Here is a 22,865-nt window from a genome sequence, read left to right as displayed (position 1 = left end):
AAGCATGTTCAGTTCAAGGATTCAACAAGTGAAATCCACATACTCATCTAGTCTTTCATCATCACTCTGGTGTCTCTAAAACTAAATGTTGGGGGCAGGAATCGAACCCGGGTCACATGGAACACTAAGTCTCTCCCTTACCATTTCACCACTAGTTCGTTTTGCTATTTTATATTTTGTAATGATTTATTTTTTATTTTTTAACGTACTTTTGTTTTGATTTAATAGAGGTGTATATTAGTTTCTTACGTTCATTATATTAATGTTTGAGCTTTTTCAATTGAGATGTGTAGGTTTTCTAGATTTTTAACGAACGAATATAAACGAACACGAGCATTTGATTTTTTAAAACCAACAAACATGAAAACAAATATTTATCTTATGAAAAAGGGCGTTTGATATAGGTGACGAGGGTGGTTGATACATGAGATGGGAGGTTGACGATTGTGAGTGATAATCGAAAGTTAACTCGTGATGGAGATCATAGACGGATGACGGAGAACATGTAGATAAGAGAAATTAAATTTTGGTTTGATTATGAAAGAGTTTCACAAATAAATGAGATGTTATAACTCGTTTACGGGCTATTTTGGGAAGACCCATAACCCGCGAAAATTATTGTTTGATTATCAAATAGTTTAACAAATAAATGAGATGTTATAACTCATTTAAAGACCACCCGGGTTTGGTGAGAACCATACGCGCACATCGGTTCAAATGCATGTGAAGTCTCAGATCACAAATCAAGCAATTTGATGGCTTGAAAGGGTGTGGGAGCCAACTTGAGAATAACATATATGATTTTTCTGTAATATTTATATACATAGATTATATTTAATCTACAACATTATATTTTTTATTTCTATTTATATCTTATTTACAAGCACTTATTTTATTAATCTTTTTTTTTCTTCTCTATAGTTAGATTAATTAAAATCTAAGTACACAGATAGAGATTGAGATAGAAATGTAAAATTTTTAAAAAATATATATTTTAAATATAAATATAGATATAGAGAAGCTAATGTGAATGTTTAATGTAAAAAAGTAAACCTAGTTTGATATGATAAATTCGTAACCAAAGTGTCTTTGATATAATGGCATTAACATTTTGGACGGACTTCTTTTTTTAAATAGTAAAAGTTCAAGTCTCATAATAATTAAAAAAATGTTTAATAAAAGTGTAACATCCCAATTTTTCTTTCAGATAGTAATAATAATAATAAAATATGATAGGATAAGTAGGCTTTTAGATGGACTTAATTATGGACTAAAAGAGAAAGATGAGCCTTAGGTCTATGGGCTTAAGGGAGTATAAATACCCCTTAAACCCTAATCATTTCCATTTTTATCCTAATCTACACACTAGCCTATACCTTAGAAAACACACACAACACCATCTTATAACCCGAACCAAGATCCGAAGGCGAAAACCCGAGCTTGTTGGTGTTGGAACGTCGTGACGGACCAAAACAACATCAAGGCTTAACCGTGTTCGTAGTTCGACTCGTTCAAGGTACATTTATAGTTAGAAATTGTTCGTATAGGTTCGGTTTGATTTGGGAAATCATAGATCTGTGTTAGTTTGTTATAAACGAACCCAAAACAACAAATATTACTGAAATTGATTAGCATTTGATAGGTTAATTGTTAACCTAAAAGAACCCGTAACCTATATGCCTAAATCGCACCCCTTAAACATCGATGTTAGGCCGATTTGATGGTTGGGGTTTGTAGGCGCTGGTCAGACGATTCCGTTGATACCAAAATCGTGATATTTGGTTAAGAAACGAAGGTTTAATTGCAGATCTAAGATCTGTTGACTATTTGGGTTGTTCTTGACGATTTTGACTTTGACCCTTGAGTCAAAGTCTGGATAAGAACTATGGGTGATTCGTTATGGGTGATTCTTTAGCTAGTTCGTTATGAGAGCTTAGCGAATCAGAGGGTGATTCGTTAGCTAGTTCGTTATGGGAGCTTAGCGAATCAGAGGGTGATTCGTTAGCTAGTTCGTTATGGGAGCTTAGCGAATCAGAGGGTGATTCGTTAGCTAGTTCGTTATGGGAGCTTAGCGAATCAGAGGATGATTCGTTAGCTAGTTCGTTATGGGAGCTTAGGGAAAAGTAACGAGCTAGGAGTTTAATATAAAGACAGAATGGTCCCTGGACTTAGAAAAGAATTATATAATTACATAACAGCCCTTGGAGTTTGGCAATTTATGAAAGATACCTTTAAAGGTTAATGAGTAACGATTAACTAACCAGGTAATGATTTAATGAAGTAAAACAGCTTAGACGTGTAAGACTAATTAAGTAGCAATGAGATGACTAGAGCGGTACTTAATACTGTAATTATTAAACAGTTAGACGCGCACAGCTCAAGAAGGAGTAACCGTTAGCAGAAGAAGTAACCGAGTTCAGGTGAGTTTCTAGCCCCGTTCCTTGTTATGTTTTTCGGGGCTGTGTGCATACTCGATGTGATTAGTTAATACATTTACCTTAAATGGTAAGTGTATGCCATATATGATATATGTGATAGATATGAATGATTGATTGTCGGTACGCGAACGATCTTCGGTATTGCGCGTACTGTCGGGTTGTAAATAAAGATATGAATGTTATATATGGATGATGTATGATCGTTATTAATGAATGCTTGTCGGGGCGTGAACGATCTTCGGATATTGCACGTACCGACAAGGAGTATGATTGTTAAATGAATGATGTGAAGAACGCCTAGAGTGTTCTTATGATATGATGTAATTATTGTATATGCGAAGTAAGTGTATGCAGGTGCAGGAATGGTATGTGAGTTCTACGTCTGACGCAGTAAGTTAGGATGGCAAATCCCTCTAACTTTCGTTGGGCTTAGACTTGGCATGTGATGGCGTAGTTAAGGACTGTGGGCCTTATACGTGATGTAGGTGATAGATGTAAACGTAGATAGGGACGGTGGGCCTTATACGTGTTATAGGAGATAGACGCCAACGTAGATAAGGACTGCGGACCTTATACGTAATGTAGATAGGCGTCAGCACAGGAAAGGACTGTGGACCTTATACGTGCTATATTTGTGTTGTGGTAGCATAGGGGAAGACTACGGACTTCGTACGTGCTATGGTTATAGGTGATAGACGCCAACGTAGATAAGGACAGCGGACCTTATACGTATTATAGATAGGCGTCAGCACAGGAAAGGACTGTGGACCTTATACGTGCTATACTTGTGTTCTGGTAGCATAGGGGAAGACTGCGGACTTCGCACGTGCTATGGGTTAGGTTGCAACATAGGGAAGGACTGAGGACCTTGTACGTGTTGTCAATATAGGATGGTACAGGGAAGGACTGCGGACCTTGCACGTACCATAACTGGTGAACATAGGTAAGGACTGCGGACCTTTTACGTGTTCACGATCTTGAGTACAGGTATAGACGGCGGACTATGAACGTACTCTCGGTAGACTGAGGTTAGTGATTGTAGATATGTATGTATGTATGGTAGTAGGGTAACGGATTAAGTATGGATATGTATCTTCGGATATGTATGTATGTGTATGTATTGTATGACTTCCGATTAACTAGAACTCACTCAGCGTAGCTGACTTTTAGTATGCACGCAGGTGAGTAGAATGAGACGGCTAGCTTGAGCGGGCACATGGTGGGCGAATAGGTGACTGGCATCTGAAGACTCAAGATGTTTTAATGTTAATTGACGTTTATTTTGAAAGACAAGAATGTTTAATTAAGGCAAGATTTGGATTGCTATAATGTTTTATGAAAGTTTTTATATTCCGCGAAAGTTTTAATTACTCTGATTTGTAAGAACTGTGTTTATGAGTAAATCCGACGCTAAAGTAGGGCTACCGGGTTCGGGGCCTTATAAAAAGGTTGATAACTTGTAGTTTTTTATTTTTATTTTACTATTAACTTTTACATTAGTTTCCTTTGCTAGCTTGTTAGTTGTTAATATGGTTGGTTATACAAACAAGACCCAAACCAAAAAGTCAAAAAAATAAATAATAAATAAAAATAACTTGTGAATCATATTTGTTGTATTTGATCTCCACTTTGTCAATTTATCTCATGTAAATTAATTATTATTAGGTTTACAAACATGTTTAATTGAACGGTTTGGTCAAGATACCTTATTACAATATTGTGTTGCATATCCTATCTCATACTTTTTTTTCTATTAATCATTGCGCGTTAGATTAATAATGTTTCCGCGGGGCACGTCAACTGCAACTTTTGAAAGGATTCATCGACAAAATCACATGCGGCGAGACTCCAACCCACGAGTTATCATAAGAAAAGTTAAGGAGTGATGAACCAACCGATCTTTGATGCCTTGTGTTTGTGTGACATCCTATATCGGTAGGAGAGGAGAACAAAACCTTTTTTATAAGAAGGTGAATACCTTACCCATCATAACGTGTTGTGTATGCTTAATGGTAATAGATAGGAGAACTACACAGTTGAGCGTTCTATGATGGCGGTACGTCCTGGCCAAAGCGGTCAACATTATAGTGTGGCGGTAGCTGGTGTTTAATGCATGTTGTAGTCGTATTATCAACTTTATATATATGTATTGAGTTTATATTTTAAGAACTCATTTTATTATCTTCTTCTTGTTGTTGGGGAGGCCATACATGCTCCCCTCACTTATCTGGTAGTCCTTGGACGTTGTTTCCATATATGGTATTAGCAATGTTTTCAGACCCGGCCCGAACATTGACCCGGGCGTCTTACCAGGTCAAAGGTCGGACCGACCCGAAAGGGCGGACCGGTATTTGACCCGGATGACTCATAAATAATATATATATATAACTAATACACTTTATATAATAAAAACAAGTAATAAACTAAAAATAGGATGTTAATTAGATTGGTGTATTTGAATCTGTAACTTATTTAAATTATAAATAAATTAAATAAATAAGACAGAATTACAAATTTTGTCCTTTAAAAAAAGCCAAATTACGGTTCGTGTCCTTTTCTAAGTTTCCTTGCAGGCGGTGTACTTTAAACTTTTTTTTCCTACAAGTTTTGTCCTTTACGCTAACTGGGTTAGAAAAACTCAGTTAAATCTCATCACGTGAGGCGCATGTGAAGGTAGTTTTGTCTTTTCGTCTTACATAATAAAATATAAAACCCTTTCTCTCTCTTCTATCAAACTCTACTCTCTCTCCCTACTTCTCTTTCTTTCTTAATCACCCACCACCACCACCAACTCACCACCACCAGCAACCACTACCGGAATCAAGATCCCGTATTCCGCCGCAAAACGCCATCGTTTTAATCCAACGTTGGCGTCAGTAGCTTTAACCACCTCCGTCAACGTCAACCTAGGGTTCCGGTCAACTCGTTTATTCTCAAATCAATCTCACCCGTTAAATCATAGATCCAACGGTCAACACCATCTCCGATCATGTTCGAATTTAACCTCTCAATTACCATTACTCAAACTCAAATCACTTAACCGAAACCCTAATTTCACCGTAAAAGCATCATCCGCTGTAATTCCGGCCAAACCGGATCCGGCGCCGGCACCGTGGCAAGGAGCTGCGATTAAGCCTCTAATTGCTTCAATTGCCACTGGTGTTATTTTATGGTTTGTTCCTGTACCTGCAGGTGTATCGAAAAACGCGTGGCAATTATTATCAATATTCCTTGCGACTATCGTTGGAATCATTACTCAGCCGCTTCCGCTTGGTGCCGTGGCGTTAATGGGACTCGGTGCGTGTGTTCTCACCAAAACCCTAACTTTCGCAGCTGCGTTTTCGGCTTTCGGTGATCCGATTCCTTGGTTAATTGCTTTGGCTTTCTTTTTCGCTAGAGGGTTTACGCCTTCCAGATCTTGATTCCGGTAGTGGTTGGTGGTGGTGGTGAGTTGGTGGTGGTGGTGGGTGATTAAGAAAGAAAGAGAAGCAGGGAGAGAGAGTAGAGTTTGATAGAAGAGAGAGAAAGGGTTTTATATTTTTTTATTATGTAAGACGAAAAGACAAAACTACCCTCACATGCGCCTCACGTGATGGGATTTAACTGAGTTTTTCTAACCCAGTTAGCGTAAAGGACAAAACTTGTAGGAAAAAAAAGTTTAAAGTACACCGCCTGCAAGGAAACTTAGAAAATGACACGAACCGTAATTTGGCTTTTTTTAAAGGACAAAATTTGTAATTCTGTCAACAAATAAAAGGTTGACATACCTAAAAAATGAAAGGTTTTTAACCTAAATCTAATCTCACACCTCAAGAGCCGTTTTTATTAGTGAGTTCCTTTTATGTTTTTCTCCACACCTCAAGTAATACTTGATATTTATGTCTGAAATCTCACCATCTTCATCTCCATCTCCTTCGCACCTCTATGTTTTTCTTTCATTCGCAGTCCCGCTGTAATCAGCGGATGTAATTGCGGCCGGAATTGTTGCCGGAATATTAGATTTTATACGTTTTACCGGTTCACCGGGTCCGGTTCAATCGCAAACTGTAAGAACCGGCCGAGTTTTTAGAAACCGGGTTAAATACCTGAACCGGACCGCTGTTTATTCCGGACCTCGGTCCGACGGTCGGACCGGCCGGTCTAGTCCGGGTTTAAAAACACTGGGTATTAGAGCATCCACAACAACAAACCTTCACAAACTGACACATCAACGCCACATCAGATTCCAAACTTTTCTTAAAAACCCCAACTTTCTTTTCATAACAACAAATATTTACAAACCTTCTTAAAATATTATTAAAACCATATATGTATAGTATTTGTACATATGCATGTGAGAGGGTGGAAAAATGGACCCACAGCCCCCTTGTTTGTTGCAGGTTTGCATATTCAAACCTACTCTCACAAACTTTGCAGCACAGCAAAATATTAAACTCACTCCTGTTTGTCTCTCATGCCAACTCATCCAAACCTAGGGTATTGTACCCTTGTTGTGGGTGCTCTTAGGGGAGATGGGGTGGTTCCAAATCTATCACCCACCACACCCAATGGTGGTGTGCCACCTCACCCCACCACATTCCATCACTAGTGATGGAATTCAGTGGGGGTTGTGTTAATGTGATAGTTTTGATATACATACATACATATATATGATCAGGATCATGAGAAAACCTTTTTAAAATTGAGATAATGAGAACTATTTTGGACCACAAAAAACCCAAAAATAAAAAAAAACACAAAAATAAAAAAAGTAAAAAAACCAAAATTATTATTTTATCATCCCGGTTTCATTAAAAAAACTCGGTTTAGCTAAGTTATATACACATATGTATAATATATACATATATGTACATTTACATGTTTTTTTATACACATGTGTATAATTTAAGATAAATGATACTGTATATATGTGTATATTACATAACTAAAGATTAAATAAAATTATACATATGTGTATAATACGACGTTTTTTTTATTTTTTTAATGAAACTGGTATGAAATATAAGAATTTTGGTTTTTTTACTTTTTTAAAATTTTTATTATTTTTTGTTTTATGATTTTTTTAAATATTTTTTAAAGGTGGTTTTAGTGGTCCAAAATGGTTCTCAAAGTTCTCAATTTGCAAATGGTTCTCTTAGGATCCTTACACTATATATATATATATATATATAGGTTTTTGTGTGTGTGATGGGTTTTGTGTGGGGATTCGTGTGCGTGATGGCCATCACGTAAACCCTTTTGTGCGAGGATTCGTGTACGTGATGGCCATCACGTAAACCTCTCATCACACGTGATGAGAGGGGTGGCGGCGGTGCTTGTGATGCCATCACGCATGATGGTTTCCCATCACGCACCACCCCGAGTCCCCTGGAGCATCCACAATGGGTTTCAAAACCAAGGTTTGGATGATGTCAAGGACAAGTTTTGTGGCCCCCCACTATATCATCACACTCACATACATATATTATATATATACACATATAATACTATATATTATTTTAATGAAGGTTTGTTGTTGTGAAAGAAAATAAGGTTTTTAAAAAAAATTTGGAATATGATGTGACATTGATGTGACGGTTTGTGAAGGTTTGTTGTTGTTGATGCTATCAGCAACGGGCTACACGCCCCGAGGTCCGATCCGATGTGGCAGTCGACTGATGTGACGGGAGTCGGACTCTACCGTTGTGGAGGATTGAGGATCGTTGCAGGTCCGAATCTGCAAACCTGCAGCAGACTTGAAGCGTGGGTCCCTCTTTCTCTCTTATAAAAACTTGCTTGGTGGCCCATATCATCTTCATCCTCTCCCGTTTCCATCCTGTTGAAGAAATACCATCAGATCCCCTTCATCTTCTCCACTGCCATTTGATTTATGAGTAGATCGATTTATGTTTGTCGGCGACGGTTTGAATGAATCAGTTTCTAAAATCCGGCGAGAGGTGGATGCAGTTCTCAGATCTATGAAAAAGGAAAAGGGGGAAGGTGTACTGACGGTGGGTTTGCACTTGATTATATTTAAAGTTAATATTAGATAATTTAATATATTAAAAGTTATTATTTGATTATATATAAAAATTAAAATATTATAAAAGGTTTTTTATTTGGTTAAATATAAAGTGGTAGGTGATGATGTGTTGGTTTGTTGTTGTGGAAGTAAGTGTGAGTTTTTAAGAAAAGTTTGAGATCTGATGTGGCGCTGATGTGACAGTTTGTTGATGTTTGTTGTTGTGGATGCTCTTAGTTTGGGTAAATTATTATACTCTAATCTAGTTTGGTCATTTCTCTAGTTGTTGTACCTTTTGTTTCGTAGGGAGTACTCTAGTTGTACCATTGCTAATTCAAGTGTAGCAAGTTTGAGTGGTATTCTTTGAAACCTAATCACAAGTTTAGGCGGTGATTTTTGTACCCTAAACCCGTATAAGATTGCTCCTCGGTTTTACTCGCATGGTGATTTCTGTATCCCATTCGACCGTTGCATGTCCGTTTTGCTTGAATCCTAAAGTTTTCAGCCGTTTTATACTGTGATATACAACACGTTGAGCATATGGAACTCTAAGACAGCCATAAAAACATACTTAGCTACAATGTTAGGTTAGTCCATTACCCGAACGTGTTTAATATGATATGGTATTCCATCCCATATCTTCTAGAAACATGGTTTCTGTACCGTGTGATCAAACAGCCATAAATTCCAGAGACATAATTACCCAAAACACAAAAAACCAGAATCCATCAGTAGAGAAGTACACCAGACTTGATCACTCGTCCAACCAACGACCAAACGAGTTTTGGTGAGAATGTAGGTGGTTTGAACCTGGTACAAATCCAACAGAACCCATATGAGACCCCGGTCCAGTTAAAGGTGGACCATAACCGCCAGCACCACGACTTCCCATAGGTGGTTCATGCCTTCCCACTCCACTCATTCTCACACGCTTCATCTCTGATCCATAACTCTGATAAGTTCTTTCGTCCCGGTTATGTGTGTTTCGTTTTAACTTGTTACCAACTGGAAGGCCAAATGAAGGCCCGAATTCACTGGGTTGTAGCGGTTCATGAACTTGAGGTATGTGGCCATGTTTCTGGGCTATAGTCATATGTTTATTGGTCCAATCGGGCCGACTCCAAAGGAATAGTGGGGGTGCAATGTTGTTCCATTGATCTACTTGCTTGCCATTCACATCAGCAGATCCAGGAAGATAAAATGACTGGAAACAATAATATAATAAATGTTATTACAGTTTACAAAATTATCTATAAGAATGAAAAACTAGCTTTACAATTGTTCAAATTTGATGACTGTTTCAGATCGGACGCTTATAATGGCAGGTCAAGGGGATTCGCTAACCAGGGGTGCAAACAAGCCCAACCGCTCGTCAGCTACTCGAGATTGGCTGGCTAAAAGCTCGAATCGAGCCGCGGTTTATGACCGAGACTGAAAATAAGCTTGTTTAATAAATAAATCCAAGCCCAAGCTTTACTTATCGAGCTCAAGTTGGCTCTCGAGCTTAAACAAGCTTATTATTCATATAACTGGTATTTAATAATTAATATATTAAATATATATATTTATGTACTAATTACTAGCATACATAACACTATAATAAAAACAAGTAATTCATAATATGGTTGCATAAAAAAAGAATTATAGATATACATAAATTAGTTATTAAATATAAACGAGCCGATCTCGAGCTCCTACAAGTTAAACAACTCAGGCTTGGGCTTGACTCGGCTCGGTTACACCCCTACCAATGACCACGTTTATCAACATTCTTTAATTTTTTTAAAAAAAATCTAAGGTTCTTTGGACCCTAGAAAAGATGGACAACCAATAGGATTAAATATATGCATACCTTGCCAGCTAACAAGTCAACATCCTCCCACACCAGATCATATAGAGGTCTCCTCCTTGCACTATCTAACCTGGTAAAATGCATGCATACGCACAAATGAATATACACAACCTCTACATGTATGTGCATATACGTGTGTATATTACCGGTGAGGTACATCATTTTCATGAGAACCACAAAGTTTTTACTGTGTTAAGGTGATAAAAGTTCCGCCGTGGGGTGGAGTGTGTGCAGGTATCTACCTTTCTGTTTCGGGGGGAACAATGAGAATAATAAGCTTGGGCTTAAATAGAAGAGCTTTGTCAATAAACGTATTTGCAAGAGAAGCATTCGTCCCAAATGGAGGGTTTAGTCCCATGATCTGCTCAACATACATCAATAATGTAAAAAAAAATGATAACAATTAAAAAAAAATACTTATCACATGAAAACAAATATAGCCTTACCAAACGAGACCCAGAAGGCAATTCATTCGGGGAAACCGTCATCCAATCCCTCTTCTCAAAGTTGAAATCCTTCTGCATTCAGGCGGATAAATATTAGAAACCGCCAAGAATTTTATTAAAAATAAAAAACTAAAACTAAATATATATACCAGATAAAGTGGACAAGAGTAAAATTGGAGATAAACTAGAAGATAAACCTTAAATCATTTTAGTTAGAAAGTTAAATAACTATCGAAAATTATAATATTTATATCCATATCCAATAACTAATTATCGACAAAAATATAAAGTTTAAAAGTGCTAGTATAACCTACCTTCGGGTGTGCAATGTCATAATTTTTATATAAGCAATTCTTTTTCCCCATTTCATCAAGCCGTTTCTTCACAAGGTAACTAAAGTCATTTGCCCCACAGCAAAAATCAACTACCTACACAAGGATAAAGTAACTTATATATCCAGAAAAACAATATGTTCTAGGCGACTACGGTTGTGTCATATCATATCATTAACTTAATGTTGGTAAAAAAATGAAATATATATCCAGAAATTATTATATATTCTTGGCAACTTCTTACCATGTCACCGTCTTCAATATACCATCGAAGCTTATCAACTATCTGCACAGTGCACATTCAAATTAACACAGATAAGAACTACATTGCCATTAGACAATCTCAAGTGAAAAAGTAGTGATTATTAATGAGTCTAAATAGAGCAATAGTCGGTCACCTCTTCCAGTTTTTCCACTTTAGTAAAATGGCGACCGAAAGATGTGTATCGCATTCCATGCAGAAATGGTGCAAGGTACACTCTGAGTCTATCCTACATGGCACAAACAGAAAGAAACCATGGAAAGTGTACTCAGAATTCAAAATGTATATATCAAACCAAAACGCATATTAATAGAGATAAGGCAATATAAAATCACACAAATTACTAAAGAAGAGCGAAAGAGAAGAAGAATCATGTTTTGAAAGCTACCTTCCACCTCATTAATTGATCAATGACACTAGGGTCACAGACAGCCTTTGCATCTTCTATACTGCATCCTTCATTAAGCTTCTGTGCAGCCACATTAACAGCCTGCAGTAATAAAGTAGTTTAGTTAACTATTTTAACTTAGCCTATTTGACCCATTAATCATAAAACATAACCCATAATGACCGGTAGGTATGCAAACGGGTAAGGAAAAGATACCTCCACAGCACCTTCCACCCTGGCTAAAATAATTGTTTTATCCACTCTTGATGAATTTGCATGTGTAGATGGCACTTTGTCTTGATGGTATTTCTTTACCTCTTCCAGTGTAACAGAAGAAGTAACTTCTTTCACTAAATCCAATATTCTACAATGTAAAAAGTGGGTTTTAAGTGCTACAAGTTCATAACCACAAAAACTGATGGTTAATCCAGTTCAACCTGTTTAGCCCATTTTACATGTTTTCTTTAATAGATAATAGGGAGAAAATAAAGAGACAAAAGAATACCTCTGTTTAGACTCGTCATCTAAAGAAGGTAAAACTTCTATTTGTTGAGACTACAACTTGCTTGTAGTCATCAACAGAAGTGTTATCTTTCTCCAATTTGTTCGATGCTGTCTCGTTATAAAAATCAAATAATCTACTCCCTAAGGTTGGTTGACCAGGCCGCTTGACTTTTGTTGACAAATTCCTCCTTAAAGGGTTCTTAGAGGTATCTCCAACTTTCTTTTTCTTAAAAGATTCTGGATAAGATGAAGGTTCTGCTCTCCTTTTGAACGAGCCTTCTGCTTTGATGGTAGAAGATTTTTCAGCACCTTCTTTTGACTTCAAAACAGATTTCTTGGATGAGTGTTCTGATAATGAAGGTTCTGCTCTCTTTTTGGAAGAGCCTTCCGGTTTAATTGTAGAAGATTTTTCAACACCTTTTTTTGACTTCAAAACATACTTCTTGGATGAGTTTTCTGAATCGCCATTTGTTAACTTGACCGTGATTTTCTTCTTGTTTGGTTGCTGTGACTTTATATATAGAACATTCTGAACTATTATAGTTCTTGCAGGACAGTCGAGTTCAGGATCAATCTCATGGTCTCTGACAAGTTCCAAAATGAAATTAGTTCAAAGTAACAGGTCATACAAGTTGGTCAACCCAACATTCATCTTCTACAATCTTTTATTGCGTTATCAATTATTAGTGTAACACATGCTTACCTAAGCCCAATATATTTAAAATTTCAGTAAGAATCTCATTTATTAAATTAAATGCTTTTGGGGTTTTTTCTTTGGAAAAATGTAACTTTGAGCATTTTTCAGCCATATATACCCGTATCCTTTTTAGCTAACTAATTTTATTGTATTCAACTCAAATCATACATAAATAAACAATCATAATAGCTTCGGGTGGAAAGTAGGAGTGAAAATGAGGTTTCAGAATTTTATTTACTAAAACTAAAGCTACACTCTGGCCAACTTTCAACCCATTTTCTCCTTTTTTTTTCGTTTAAGCTAATTAGTTTTGGTTCAGAATTGGCTAATTCATGGATGAACAGGTTTGAAACCGCTGCCCTTGGTTAAGAGGTTACAAACTTACAAGCAATATATCAATGCACGAGACTTAGGTAAAAGTCCATTCCAAGCCCTGACTCATCATCATCACCAGTTTGATGATCAAACATAATATCGCTGCAAAAAGACCAAAAAACACAACGGGAATGATCAAAACTTAAAACAAGACAATGATGAAAACTAGGGGTGTCAATTGTGCCGGGTTGGCGGGTTAATGGGTTGCGAGTTGAAATGTGCAACCCGAACCCGACCCATATTATTATTCGTGTCAAAAACTTCAACCCTAACCCGCACACACATAAATATGGGCAACCCAAACACAAACCATTTTAACCCATTTTTCAAAAAAAAAACAAAATTGATATGATTTAAAGTTAGTAGAGTAAATGAGTAATACTAATATATTTTTTTTTTAATTATTAAAAATCTTAAAAATGAATTTAAAATTACAGTGTATCTTAAGAAAAATGGAACACGAAAAAAAAAAACAAACAAATAAAATTATAATTATAAAAGTTTATTTTAATAGCTAAACGGGTTAACCCGAACCTGACCCATTTTTAAACGCGTTGTGCTAGTCAACCCAAACCCGACCCGTTTTTTTAAACGAGTCGTGTTGGTCGACCCAATACCTTTTTTCAGGTCGGATTCGGTCGTGTCAACAATTTCCGTCCCGAACAAAAACACCTTATGTTAAGAATGTATGAGATGAACAGAAACAAAAATACTACCTCGGTAAGCACTTCCTGTGATATGGATTTTGGACAACGCCTGCAAGTAGCAAATTGCAATTTTTCCACCTTTTCGTCTTCTGTTTGCTTACAGACAGCACATTTGTGCGCTGGACATATAAAGGGTTCCCCTGCAGCAATTTTTTCTTTTAGAGTCTGTTGTTCTGCTTTATCATTTTTGTGGAGAAACTTTGCTGCACAATGTGGGTGATAAAAATGGCCACAAGTTGCAGAACAACAACGATATACCTACAAAACAGTACCATTTCAGTGTAATGAAAAGTAAAAAAAATAAGTGGAAAGACCAAAAGAGTATCACAACAATAAATTTAAACACTAATTCAGTGTAATGAAAAGTAAAAAAAATAAGTGGAAAGACCAAAAGACTTCAACTTCTAACATCCACATTAAACACTGTAATTGTTAACAATAGTAATATAGTAGTTGCCATATTACACAAAATTTGGTGTAATACTATTCATTACGCCAAAAAAAATTTAAAAGGTTGACTTGACACTCAAATTTATGAGCTTTTACTTTGAACCCTTCATATATAATGAGTACAACTGCCAGGCATTTAACAACTTTTTTAAAAATATGTTATTACAAATATTCATTAATGCCCCTTTAGAATTATGACATTTTATTTGCTCTTAATACTTATTTATGATTGTCATTTATAAGTTTTTATAGCTAATCAAACAAAAGAAATGAGATACATAAATATTTAATTAGAATTAGTTAGTGTACATCTTGGGGCTCAAGGAATTACAAAAAGACTCCTTTCTTACAGTAAATTTGTGTAAAAGTTGGTGCTGACATTGTAGATGCTTAATTGCAAATAAATATAATTTTCAAGTGAATATAACAATAACATATCAAGAAACAAAAGCTCTCTCAAGCAGAGCATGCAAACATACGCTAAAGATGATCAAGAACAGACCATTAAAATAGATTTGACTCAAGTATTGCATACCTCTGTATTCGAAGATTTATCAGAAGATCCTAGTTTAGCACAAACAAAGCACTGGTGTATACGATACTTACAATTCTCGCATTTGTATTGTGGTACACCCTGCAAAAGGATACATATAAAAGATGACAAAAAAATAATCAACACAAAAACAGAAGAGACGGAAAAGAACAATAGAAAAAAACAAAATTTACAAAATTCATATCATCCAAACTAATATATAGATAACAGACCCACCAATTCTTTAGACGTTAAACAAAGAGATTCACACGTGGAATCTTGTGCCTCCTCAGAATCCGGGGTTGCATGAAACAATCTAAAACATTCCCCCTCACAACTGCAAAGGATGACAAAGTCCATTAGTAAAACCATCAAATAAAAAATTACACATGTAATAGCCTCCTAGTAAAACAGGTAAATTTTAATGCTGGTCAAAATGTTCGGTTTGACCCTTCAGCATTTCTGTTCCTTGTCCATAAGTATTAAAATGATTATAGAACTATATTATTAATGCATTGCTTTACTTTATAAAAATGGTCTAAGATGTTGTAAACGTATATATATACTTGGGGTGATATTCGACACAGTCTATTAAAAACATTGGTTTCTACAAAGTCTCTTCAATATGGTTGATATGCCACATGTATAACAAATGAAGTTACTAAGCATAAATCTGTAAATAAGGAATTCATTAACCACAAAATATGGGAGGAAAAAGATTACAATTATTGTTATTAGTTAGTAACAATTACTAACAAAACAAATAAGCTTACCAGGTAAGTGCACCACCATTATCGCATATTGCACAAACTGAATCGAAATCATCATCTTCCTTATTAGATTCGCTATCTTCAATCTGATTAGTGATGATGTCATCACCTTGCGCTTCACCATTCATATCGTCAACTATAAAGCTAGGTTTTGCAGCAGTTTTAACATCCTGCACACCAATTATTTCAAGAATGTAAAAACATAATAACAAATCAATGAGGGAGATACGGAGACAAACCAGAAGCCATAATATACCTCATCAGGGGATTTTCTCTTTCTGGGATTATCCAAAAATGCAGCCAAAAACTGTTCCACGCATTATAGTTAAACTCAAACCATGTTTTGAAAATAAAGAATAACCAAACTATACAACACTGGTATCAAGTTGTAACAGCTTATAACTAGGAGTTCACAATTCATGGATAAAATAGCCATAGATTGTGGACATAATTTAATCAACAATATATACTCCAAAAAATGCCATCTTGCACTCTTGCTTATATCAGACAATCAATTAATGTTAACTGGAATAAACATTATATACCTAACTCCTTTCAGATTATAATCCTGAACTAGAGGTTTCATCTATATTACAGACATCAAGCCCCCAAAACCATTTGCGGTCAAGTTACTACCAAAACCTGTGATTAGACCGGGTTGGGTTGACCCAAACCACTTATTGTTCAAATACGTTGATCTTTTGTAAACTATTAATGTGTCAAATATGATTACTAAATTATTTTAGTTTTATAGTAATCTAAATTTTTATTTGAAGTGATTTACGGTAATCTATGCACTAAAATAACTTTGAAAAGCGTCCTACACATTCGAGCCATTTCTTTTTAAGCTATTTTACTGACTTCTCCAGTTAGGCCCATTAGAGACAAAATATAACCCAAACAACCCTTTCACAAGTGGCTTGAAACTGACACCTCTAGTTAACAATATTAAGAAACAAATGACATAATTAATCCTATCTAAATCCTCCCCTCCATAAAAATATCAAGTTTGATGACTAAAGTTGGCATGAAAGGTCAGTATGATTCAAGATAAATAAAGAAAGACAAAGGTGAACTGCCCTAAACAAGTAATCATCCAAAAATATGTTTAGTAACCAAAACAACACATAACACAACATATAAACAAGACAAACCTTGGATTTTGCCAATGTTTCGTCCCTCTTTACAGCTTCTCTAATGAAGCTTATAAGATGTATGAGATCATTCTCTGACGGGTTTACATCATACGAACTGCAAAATGAAAATAAAAAATCCTAAAGAATACATACAAATAAAGATTAAAATCCTATTAGCACCGTAACTAGAGATATCTGAAAACTTTCGAGAGGTGATTCCATAAAGATTTCCCTGATGCTTCTGGATTGCTTTTGAAAAACCATAGGCAATGCACAGAGATCAATATTGTCCTGATTAATTTTTCATAACACTTTTTAGGTTTTCTTAGCTTGATCCAGTGGTTATCTTTGAAAAGCACTGAAATCTCAGGAACTGTCGTTAAGATATCATACTTCCATGCTTTCACCTGCTGGTAAAACTTTCTCAGACCATTGTCAACAAAACCATCCAAAAAAATGGGCCCTGAATTAGCACTTGATCTCTCATTTTCATTCCAATGCACAGGCAACTTTATGAAAGAAACGGGTCTGTCATCTTTATCATAAAAAATATAATCCAGTATAGCATTTGGAAGTGTGTTTTCCTCATCATCTGAAGACGCCATGTTCTAAGCTTCCCTCACTAGCAATAAGAAATCACTATACAAACATCCGAGTCAAAAAAACACAGTTAAAATTGATAAAAAAAAATAACCACAATGACCATTTTTAAACCAAACAATGAATTATTCAAAACTAAATATATCATTTATTTAGGTAAGATGGTGAAATCAGCAAACAATGGTCCAGTTTAGTGTGTATGAAGTACATAATCTTTCAAAAGAAAATTGTAAGCGAAACACAAAAGCCACCCAGGTTTTATAAGTTGCATGGTTTTGTTTCCTATAATAATGTAACAGTGTGTACAAAAATAGCATTGGTAGCATCAAGACTCAAGAGTATCAACTTACACCACCATAGGAGCCACATGCTAGCCACATTGGCCATTTCAACAAACACAAACATGAAATAGTTCAAAAGTAGATATGATACACAAATAACACGTGAGATAGCTTTATAATACACACTGCTAGTGATTAAGGCCGATAAAACCAATATAAGAGTCTTTCAATCGAGTTGTTTAAAGGGTTGATCTTCAAATGTGAAAACAAGAGAGCAAGAGATCACAACGTTGCACCGAGGAATTCAAATATCAGTGTTAACAAGTGCACATTGTGCTTTTATTAACAATTTATGGTTGCTACTCGTATTTTTCTAATAGTTTTCAAGACCCGGTCGATAATCAAACACAAACTAGACGAATAACTCTCGTTTATATCAATCAGAAAATTTAACTCAAAAAACTAGAATCTCTCAAACTCTAACTCGGTTAAATCTCATGTATTCTATAATGTCTAAATTACCAATAATAAATTGTAAATCAATTAAAAAGCATAACAAACTATGACCGACTTGTCAATATCGGTCCCTCAAGTTCACCTACTTGTGACTTGGAGTCCGAAATTGCCAACAAGTTTAATACACCATAGGGTTTATTCAACATATGCAATGTAAATATGTAATGCATGAATAGTAAAACAACAATCACACATATCTCGAAGCGATTTTAACAACACGAACAACAAGTAACTACTAACGTCACAACGAGTTACCAGCAATATAATAAGAGGAAATGAACAGTATGAAACAGTAGTTAAATAATCGTTGATCATTAAAACCTAATAATACAGAGTAAGATGATGGAAAATAACTATCGCGTTTTCACAAATCCCTAATTCTCAGACCTAAAGTACGATTCGGTAAAATGTGGTTTGAGTATCGTAAATAAACGCTTCAGTGTTGCGTCGGAAACCTTTAGAAACACTTGTATATAATAAGCACACGCATTCATGGCGTAAGATAGATAAGATGATACCTTTGTGTGTTTGTAAAGGATTTTGGGTTTGGAGAAAGTGAATCGTCGAAGAAGAATCAGGGGAGATTACCGAGAACGAAGAAAGAATATGTCGACGTTAGTCTAGAGTGGAGAAACCGCGAGAAATGAGTTTTTTTCATCATCATCATCATCGTACTCAGTATATCCCACCAATAGCAAAGCTATCTGAGGAGGGTAAGATGTAGACAGCCTTACCTCTACCCCATGGGGATAGAGAGGCTGCTTCCGGTGAGACCCCCGGCTCGATAGTAGTTTTGCATCAAGCCTTGGACATATTACATAAGGCTGCTTCCGGTGGGTAAGATGTAGACAGCCTTACCTCTACCCCATGGGGATAGAGAGGCTGCTTCCGGTGAGACCCCCGGCTCGATAGTAGTTTTGCATCAAGCCTTGGACATATTACATAAGGCACATAGCACTCAATCATCGGGACGCCGGCTGATTGGTGCATTTACTCTTGTCTTTCGGCTATCAACGCCACCACATGATGCCTGATTAACCTTCCATCACTTTTAACGTTATTTTCACAAAATTAGTAAAATAACGTCAAAATTAGTGCAATTTTACTTTTACCCACCCGAGGGTTCACACATATATACATTATATGCGGGCACCGCAAGCAGGGCACAGAAATGAGTTTTTTTATATTTTTTAATTTAGAAGCTGGTTGTGGTCGATCCCGGTTTGAAACCTTAGAGAGCTTCTCCCGGAAGCGTACCCCGGCTCCCGAGTTTACCCCGCACCCAAAAAAGAACATTCTCCTCTGACGTCACCTACATTAGTTACGCCGCCACAAGTGGATATAAGCTAGGGAAAGTATCGGTACCGATCCCAAAAATCCTACTCCTAAAAATTTGAAATATTTTGTACTGGTACCGAAAACATTCATCTCTAGTCACAGGAGTCGAAAACCTTTAGCGTAATGCAGGCAGATTAAAACCCATGTGTGGCTTGGATTCAATTGGCGACCTCCTGAAGGGCCGGATATGTATTTTCACTACTATAAGGCTATAACCAATTGTGCTGACCCGGAAAGTTGCGTTTTTATATCTATATAAATTATTTTCTATATAACATTTATTTTGTTTGTAAGAATTAGCACCTAAAAGTCATACAAATAAAATACGTGTCAAAGGGTATTTGGCCTTAACGATACGCTAGATAAGATTTTGAATTTTTAGAGAACGAGGACTCAGTGTCGCCAAAAAAGGTATACACACAATTGAAAGGTGTCCGCACGATGCGACGGGAAACACATACCGGTAATTACGTAATAAGTTAACTTTTTTAGTTAAAACAAAAAGCTATTGCAATACCATACTCGGTTTAAGGAGTATAACACGCTCGTTTTTATGATGTATATATATATTTTTTAAATATTAACGTATATAAAAATTATAGTAGTTTAAAAGTTGTGAGGATGAAGTTGATTCAAAAATGAACTAAAAATAAAAGTTTTAAAGGGATAAGTAGTTTTTTATTAATCAACACTAACACTAGGAGACACAATTATAAGTATTTTTTTCAATTCACTCGATGATTGTGTGTTAATGATAGATATATCAATTAAAACCTCTTATGTATATAACTTTATAGGTTATATTATTTAAAGTTTAAACTTTAAAATGCCAAACCACATATAAATTGTTTTTAAGTTTTAACTTAAGCATACAAATAATAAGAGTAAGTATTATTGCTCTAGTTCTAATTAGTAATCATAATTACTCTAGTGTTAGGGAATAAGTGGGAAAAAGGTAACGGGGCCGGCGAAAACTGGGACCGCAACAAGGGAGGTTGGGACGGAACCAGTGGTGACAATGGGGGTGAAAGAGGGACGGCAAAAATGAAGTGAGTGAAATGGGAGATGCATGGTGGTGGTACAGGATATATCCTTAAGCAGTTTGGCAAGGCCAAAACCTATTGAAATGTGGCGGGTTAAAAAAAGGCAGGTTCTTGTTGGATGTCCTTGTGAAGGTCAAAGAGGAAACGACTAGGCAAGGCGTCCGATGGTTACTGATTCGTTCAAATTTACTCCTTAACATATGAAGTGACAGTGGTGACTTTTTGTAGTTAGTATAAAGTAGCCTAGTCACTATTGAAGGCAGAAAAGCCAATGGTGGTGGTTTGTTGTAGTTTGGAGGATTGGTCATGCATGGATGTGGAGCTGGCGAAGAAGGCGTCGGCTGTGATATATTGGTTGACTGCGGTTTGCGAAGGGGAGGCATTGGCAAAGCGAAGAAAGCACCAAAGTGTTGCAAGTTGTTTTGAGAGAACCACTCTTCAAATAATTATAAGAAAGAGACAGAATCTTGGGCCAATTTTCTCTAAATTAATGAAATTGAATTTACAATGCTTTAAATAGAGATCTCCTTTACGACTAACTGATATTCTTGTATTCGGGTGGGCAGGGAGAAACACGCAGAGGGTCTCCTCTTGTTGGGCTCAGGGACCGTGAATTTGTTGTGGGTTAGGCTGCGTTGAAGGCTGAATCAGACAAAGTTGTTAAATAAGAGAAAACTTGTTTAGAGAATCAACATGTGTTTCTCCTATTTGCTTTTGATACATTTGGTTTTCTGGCCCCAGAGTTTGTGATTTTTTTGAGTAGGGTTCAGCGTGTCGTACATGGTACATCTTCAACTTCTAGGTCTCAAAGCTTTATTTTTTAATATGATTGACTTTGATATTCAAAAAGGGGTTACGGCGCAGCTTGTTGCCCGTTTACCTGCCATGTTATTATAATCGGTTTTGAATTTATTTAAATATCAAGAAATGACTTCCACTTGATCAAAAGCAAGCAATTAAAAAAACTAAAATTAAACAGAGAATGAAAGTCTAATCTATATGTATTTTTTGGAAGAACATGGGGTGAGTGTAACGATCAAAATATGTGGCTTATAATATCAAGTGAGAACTTGAAGAATAATTCGCCTATATTCATCCGATTACTTTGTTGGCCCCAATTGATGATCTTTGCAACTGATTTGATAAGAACAAATAGATGAACAGAGATTGAACAAACAAAGTTTTATTGAAACTGAATATAATATGTTCTTCATTATTCAAATGATTTGATGTTGCCCCATTATTATGTAGTAATATAGATCACCAACATGTGTGACTCTAGGGTTGCAACGTTTCAAGATCGACATATCTACATGCACGTTAACTTTGCTAGTTACAAAGTTAACATAATGACACCCTAGACCCTAGATTTTACAGACTCTGTTAAAACACAACTAAACATATTTATGACTATTTAGGTGCTGTTTGTTTTTGCAGACATAAACTGTCTGCAAGCTGATTTCATCTGTTTTCATGTCTGCAACTGAAGATGTGGTCTGAAGATCTGCAAGCTGAAAATATAAGACTGTTTGTTTTTATAAGCTGATACTGTCTGCATAACTGTCAAACTTATCTCACAAGATAGAAGTCATTTATTCAAGTTACATCTAGTTTTTAGTCTTTGCTTGCCATGCCGATTTGGTTTTGGTGGGTGGTGGAAGGTGGTGGTGGTGGATGGTGGTAGTGGCGGCGGACGGTGGGTAGTGGCGGTGGATGGTGGTGGTGGATAATGGGTGGTGGTGATGGATGGTTTTGGTTGGTGGTGGACGGTGGTGGTGATGGATGGTGGTGGTGGTGGGTGATGGATGGTGGTGGTGGCGGTGATGGATGGTGGTGGTGGTGATGGATGGTGGTGGTGGTGATGGATGGTGGGTGGTGGACGGTGGTGGTGATGGATGGTGGTGGTGGTGGCGGACGGTGGTGGTGATGGATGGTGGGTGGTGGACGGTGGTGGTGATGGATGGTGGGTGGTGGACGGTGGTGGTGGTGATGGATGGTGGTGGTGGTGGCGGTGATGGATGGTGGTGGTGGTGGGTGATGGATGGTGGTGGTGGCGGTGATGGATGGTGGTGGTGGTGGCGGACGGTGGTGGTGATGGATGGTGGGTGGTGGACGGTGGTGGTGATGGATGGTGGGTGGTGGACGGTGGTGGTGGCGGTGGATGGTGGTGGACGGTGGCGGCGGGGTACGGGGGTGG

General features: G+C 36.7%; 1 pseudogene across 1 annotated transcript; it reads right to left on the bottom strand.

Annotated features, from left to right (window-relative positions):
• Nucleotides 1-9,077: 9,077 nt before the first annotated feature.
• Nucleotides 9,078-17,495, bottom strand: LOC143548122 (protein ENHANCED DOWNY MILDEW 2-like; annotated as a pseudogene). The gene is made up of 19 exons (XR_013137888.1): nt 17,094-17,495; nt 16,909-17,028; nt 16,011-16,061; nt 15,758-15,924; nt 15,222-15,321; nt 14,988-15,086; nt 14,012-14,260; nt 13,306-13,397; nt 12,700-12,807; nt 12,225-12,591; nt 11,936-12,083; nt 11,720-11,821; nt 11,468-11,560; nt 11,314-11,355; nt 11,052-11,165; nt 10,738-10,809; nt 10,534-10,652; nt 10,292-10,361; nt 9,078-9,643 (listed from the first exon to the last, which is right to left on the bottom strand). The product of XR_013137888.1 is annotated as a protein ENHANCED DOWNY MILDEW 2-like (transcript).
• Between the last annotated feature and the right edge of the window lie 5,370 nt (nt 17,496-22,865).

This window comes from Bidens hawaiensis, unplaced genomic scaffold, assembly GCF_021521415.1.
Source record: "Bidens hawaiensis isolate Kalapana, Puna unplaced genomic scaffold, B.hawaiensis_p1.1 tig00014913_1, whole genome shotgun sequence".
In the NCBI taxonomy this organism is placed as follows: domain Eukaryota; kingdom Viridiplantae; phylum Streptophyta; class Magnoliopsida; order Asterales; family Asteraceae; genus Bidens; species Bidens hawaiensis.
This window is presented reverse-complemented; position numbering and strand designations above follow the sequence as displayed.